General features: G+C 37.2%; 1 long non-coding RNA gene across 4 annotated transcripts in view; it reads left to right on the top strand.

The window, feature by feature from the left end:
• The window catches only part of LOC138143538 (uncharacterized), a 78,866-nt gene that overhangs the window by 18,032 nt on the left and 54,834 nt on the right, over positions 1-6,000 (top strand). Inside the window, exon 4 of one of the 4 annotated variants that reach the window (XR_011163718.1) lies at positions 5,323-5,556. The exons of the other annotated variants lie outside the window; for them this stretch is intronic. This is a non-coding gene — a long non-coding RNA (uncharacterized lncRNA). The remainder of the gene's footprint in view (positions 1-5,322; positions 5,557-6,000) is intronic. 4 annotated transcript variants of the gene reach the window in all.

Below are 6,000 nucleotides of genomic sequence, written 5' to 3'. Positions count from 1 at the left end.
GAGAGAGAGAGAGAGAGAGAGAGAGAGAGAGAGAGAGAGAGAGAGAGCCAGGTAGCACAGCACAGCGAGTAAGAGCACCGGACCAAGTGTCGGGATGACCTGGGGGATCGAATCCAGGCTCAGATACTTAGCATCACACCCAGAAATAACTGGCCATGTAACCTTGAGCAAGTTACTTAACCCCAATTGCTTAAAAAAAAAAAAGATACATAGAGAGAACCCTTGAAGAAGGAAGATGGGGAAAACTTATCATCTTTATGGTTAAAGCCCAATATAATGAAAGTACAAAGTATGTCAGACACAAAACAGAAAGCTCACGTATCATTAGTATAATGAGCAAGAGAATGGCTATGTCAAGGGTGACTGAAACTCTAGCTAATTTGCAAAACTGGAAAGTGTCATGTCTAGATAAGTTCCAGAATTATTGACTTAGATGCTTCACAGAGGTGCATAAATTATTAGTAAAACACTTTACCAACTTTCTTTTTGATGCAAGCCTGATTCCATCTTTCTTAACAGAAGGCATCACATATTTATTAACAAAAGATGAGAACACCAGTGACCCCTCCAGATATAGGCCAGTTTTGTGTTTGTATACTTTATGCAAAAGCATTCACAGCTTGTATTGCCCAAAAAATAAAATCTAATAATATTTAGAAGAATGCACTGTATTGGCTATGGAACAAAAATGGTGTGCTAAAAGTCAGGAATGTAAAGTGCAACTTTTTTTTTTATTGAGCAAACCACACAGAAGTACCATAATACTCATACCACTTTTATTGATTATTACAAATATTGCAATATTTGAGTTGGATTCAAGTTCTGTACTTAGGACTCTCATATATTGCAAATATGTAAAATGGAGCCAAGCATAATGAGGATGCTAGAGTATTCGATGTCCATATGGAAAATGTTCTCTATTTAAAACATGCCACTAATATAATTATTTCAAGAACAGCTGATATAAAACATGGCATCTTCCATGGTTCAGCCTAACCTTAAATCAATTGTCCTTGCTCCTTAATAGATCTGAGGATGGCTTTCAACTAAAAGAGAAATTCATAGGTACTTGCATGACATCAAGTGATATATCTCTACTAAATAACATAATAAACTGATTTTCATCTCATGAAAATTTTCTCCAATGAAATAAAAATGTTATTTGGATTTACAAAGTGTAATTCTTAATGTGTTCCAAAGAAGAATAGAAAGTTAAGGCTTTGAGCCTTTGGAGGCCAGATTGTGCCAATGGATGAAAATAATGCTTAAAAATAGCTTCGTTTGCTAGGCAAGGCACTTTGAACATAGAGCCACAAAGGAGAAAATCTGAGACTATGTTTTAAGAGACTTATTAGTGTCCTGAAATCAGAGATTTATTAGAAGACATTTAAGACAAAATTAACATGTATAAAATACCCATCTTAAAATTACTTTCAGCATGGTAAATGAATGATAACAATATTTAAACAATATCTAAAAAGTAGACAAACAAAAATCTGCCCAAAGTTAATGAAATGCAACGTTTATCACCCCAAGGTAGATATAGAAAGATTATCACTTCTTTGTCAAAATTGAAGAAGAGGATATATAGAAATTCTAAGAGCATATAATAAACAAGTTAAAAATCTACAGAAATAGACATTACTTTTCAAAACACAATAAAGGATGACACATTCAACTATTACTTAGTTAGTTGAATGTAATCAAAAGTGGTTTATCCATTGATGAAGAATAGAAAATGGCTAAGGTCCAAGAGTAGAAATAAAAGGTACTCCATAAGTAATATCCATATGAACTCAACCAACCAGAATGTGATAATGAAAGTAACAACAGTAACAATAGCAAACAACAAAAATGGCCACAACAACAATAGCAGCTGATGTTTATGTAGCACTTTAATATTTATTGTTCATATAATTTTTCTTTAATGAATTTAGATGCTAAGGCATTTTGAGTATATAAGTTTAACAATGTTGGTTTACTGTCTGTGATTCCTTTTAAAATAGTGTAGTTTCCATGTTTATCCCCTTTTATGTTGTGAATATTTCTTTTTGCTTTGACTGATATCATGATTGCAATACCTGGTTTGTTTTTATTCACCTGGTGTCTTTCATTTTTTATGTGTGTTTCTTATAAGCAATAGGTTGTGGGGTTTTGTTTTCTTATCATTCTGCCACTCTTTTTCAGTTTGTTGGATTATTTAATCCATTCACATTTAAAGTTATGAGATTTAGGTTTATATTTCCTTCATTTGTCTCTAATATCGCTTTCCCCTCTCCGCTCAAATTAGTATTTCCTCTCCTGCTGAAAACATGGTACTTTCTGTCTTGAGTTATTTTTGCTTAATCTGTTTAAAAGCAATTCTATTCCCACCCCTTTCTTCCCCTTACTTTCAAATGCTCTCCCTCACCTTTCTTCATTTAGCTTATTCATTACTTTTGTTTTTGTTGTTGCTTTCATTTGGTTACTTAATTCTCCCCTTTCCCTTTTTTAGTTTCCTCCTCTCAGTTAAGTAGTGAGGTGAAGTCTTTCTTCCTCTTCTACTTTTTAACTTATTTTGTTCATTAGTTTTTAAAATGTCAGTTTTTTGTGCCTTTTTCTAAAAAAGATTTCTTCATTCTCTTCATTTATCTTCCCTTTCTGTCTATTCTAGATTTTTTTCTTTAATTAATGGCTCTTTTACTCATTTAGTCCTTCTTTAATCTCTATTCATTGTAGAATTAAAACTTTAAAAGTACCCATTTTGGCTTCCCTCTGCTAAATAGTTTCTGTCTTATTCTCTCTTAGTTCTAACCTTTTGACCCCCTTTTTTTCCTGCCATGTGGAACTCTTAGGAATACCAGTTCCTGCAGGTGACAGATAACATATCCCATGGCAACAATTTTCCCCTGTCCCTGATTGTGCATTATTAACCTCTACCATCCCCATGGCCATTTTTTGGTCAAAGGGCCACACTTGAGGACCTAGAGGGCCATATGTGGCCTCGATGCTGCAGGTTCCTCATCCCTGTTCTAGAGTATAAAGAGTGATCTCTCTAAGTACTAAATGCCTGAAGATTATACCCATTGTAAAGTCCCCTCTCACATTATAGGATGTCTTGATCTTCCCCATGGGAGCATTTGTTGATGGTACCTCCTCCTACCACTTCAACAAACTTTCTCACTCCCACCTCGTCCTCTTCAATCCATACTTTTCCCTCTGCTCTTATTCTCTCATATGCTTTCTTATTCCTGAGAGTCTACAGGAGTCATTTTACCTTCATTCTTAACCTTTGACTTGATTAGGGAAGATCACGTTTCCTTCTATCTTCTTCTTTCCTTCTTCCCTTTAATGTGCACCCCTCCTCCCAGTTTAGTCCCATAAACATCATTGCCTCACCTGTAGGGCATACCGGATGTGATGTTTCAGGCCTCTTTCTCCACCATTACTTCTATTTGACTTCTGCTCTCATCTTTGTCTCCTTGTGTACTTGTATATATTTCCTATTTTCTAGAGGTTTGAGAGGATGTGAGAATCAGTGAAAAATGTTTAATTCTCCATCTTGTTGATTATGTGACTATGACTTAATACTTGCACATCCTTTACATGTATTATCTCATTAGATCCTCCCAAGTCTGTATTATCCCCATTTTATAGATGAAGTTATTGAGGCTGAGGTGAAAGGACTTGCCCACTGAAAGGGGATTAGATCTAAGAATCCAACATTAGATAATTACTAATTACCTCAAGTTCTAGTTTTTGTGATGGGAACTCCTTATTGTGGCAGGTCCATTCACTTGTGGTGGGCACATGCATAGTGGAGAGCTACCCTACAATGTCCTGCAGTTGGAGAATCCTGATTGCATGAGGTTGGGAGGGGTCTTTTTTGTTTTCATCTGCAGATAAAAGGTATTAGAGAAAGTGATGGAAGAGAAAATGTGAGAGAGAAATTTGAAGTCATGTGTAGCAGGATGACAGAGTATGGATCAGATCTGAGCAAAGCTAGAAAACAGGAACGGCATAATAGAATATTAGTGACAGAGACAGAGACAGCAAGAGAAACAGAGACAAAGACACAGAAAAACGAAGACAGAGAGAGAAACACACACACACACACATACAAAACCAGTGGACCTAAGCTCTAGTCACAGGTGCACTACCCCTTTTGTCTTTGCTTACTTTGCTTAAAGCCTGCCAGAAGCCTTACAGGCTGAATAGAAAGGCCTTTTCTGTGTTGGGGCAATTAGTTTCTTGTGGGAGTTTTTTGCCCCTTCACCCTAATCCCCAAATTATTGTTGTTCAGTTGTTTCAGTCATTTTGACTCTTCATGACCCTTTTGTGGTTTTCTTGGCAAAGATCCTAGAGTGGTTTGCTATTTCCTTTTCCAGTTCATTTTGCAGATGAGGAAACTGAGGCAGCAGGGTTAAATGACTTGGCTAGTGTCACAGAGCTAATAAGTGTCTGAGGCTACAGTTGTATCTACCCTAGAGCCCCATAGCACTAGATAGCTCTCTGTGATGTTTCCATCTCAGTCTGTGAGCTGAAGGTACATAATGTGTGCTAATGAGACTATTTCCTTCTTTCTAAGTAATTTTGCCTTTACCTCCAGAAAGGAGATAGATAATCTGAAGACAAGGCTCTGCCGCTATGACCTCTGGCAAGATACTTTAAGAGTTCCAAGAGCCACAGGGTCTTCATAAAATGGAAATAAGAGTAAGAAGTGTTCTGCCTACCTCCTGGGGTTGTGAGACTCCAATAAGCTAATGTATGTGAAAGTGCTTTGTAAAATGAAACCCAATCCTAATGTATCATCTATTAGTCACTGCTGCAAAGTAAAAATTAGTGATGCCTATTTGGGGTAGCCTACCATTTTTTACTTTGGGAACATAAAACAAACTCACATTTGGTGTTTCCTCACAATTACTGGTGTGGTCTTTAAATGTGTGTGTGTGTGTATGTATTAAAATAAAACATAAAATATTCAATTCACTTTAACGTGAACTATACAATACCAAATGGTATCTAGTATATTTTTTTATACAACTCTCTTTGGTTTTTTTTTTTTTAGCCTAGAGGAGGTCTAAAGGAGGTAATTAGAAACAGCTCAGGCTACACAGTGACACAGGGCACATGCTGTTACTTGTGTCAATGATGCCCTCCCCTTGCTACTGAAGCAGACCCTGCAAGTATTTCTGAGCAAACTCCATCTTTCCCCTCCAACCCCAAGCATGAGTTTGTAGAAGAGGGAATAGTGAAGACATGACAGAACAGAAAAAGCCCAGATGTGCTAGCTAAGAGAAATGGTGACCTTATTTGACAGCCAGCCATGCTTGTTGTTCAAAGATCAACAGGAGGCGTTACCAGATGATTCTGGTGAGCTGACTTGGCTACTTGCCCTTGCTCACAAGAGGAACATTGCTGAGAGATGTTGGACTCCCCAAAGGAAATATTAATAGGACTGCATGAACCAAGAGCTTCCATACCCTTTGTGATGGTGACTCCTCTCACTATCATATACTTGTATGTGTGGCTGTATCTGCCTCAGCTTCTCCATTCAGAACAGTGCTGGGATTACTGGTAAGTAGATAACCTCTTTATGTTTTGTATGTGGATAGAAGTCAACTAACTACCTGTGTGCAGGTCCCTTGTATTCTTCCTTTAACCTCTCTGGGCATCAGTTTCCTCATCTGTCAAATGTCCTACTAGATGACCTCTGAGGTCTCCTATGATCCCTGTTATCCTATGAAAGGAGCATCTGTCTTTTGATTAAGAGTTAGTTCTGATGAGAAGTGGCCCTTGCACTGGGGCTCCTGTTTGAGAGTTCTGAAGTAACATTTAGCTAGAAGCATATCATCATCATCATCATCATTGTCATATTTTGGGAAGAAGTATTCTCATATCTTTGCTTGACTACCATAGAAGTTCTGCTTCTATCTGTTTGGCTAACCACTGGTTTCTTCATGACTCTTGACATCTTTAATCTTTCTAGTTTAACCCATTCTCAATAGTGTAAGTAATCAC

The sequence above is a fragment of the Petaurus breviceps genome, unplaced genomic scaffold (genome assembly GCF_028583685.1).
Source record: "Petaurus breviceps papuanus isolate PSGF00001 unplaced genomic scaffold, PetGlider_PUasm1.0 90644, whole genome shotgun sequence".
NCBI lineage: Eukaryota > Metazoa > Chordata > Mammalia > Diprotodontia > Petauridae > Petaurus > Petaurus breviceps.
This window is presented reverse-complemented; position numbering and strand designations above follow the sequence as displayed.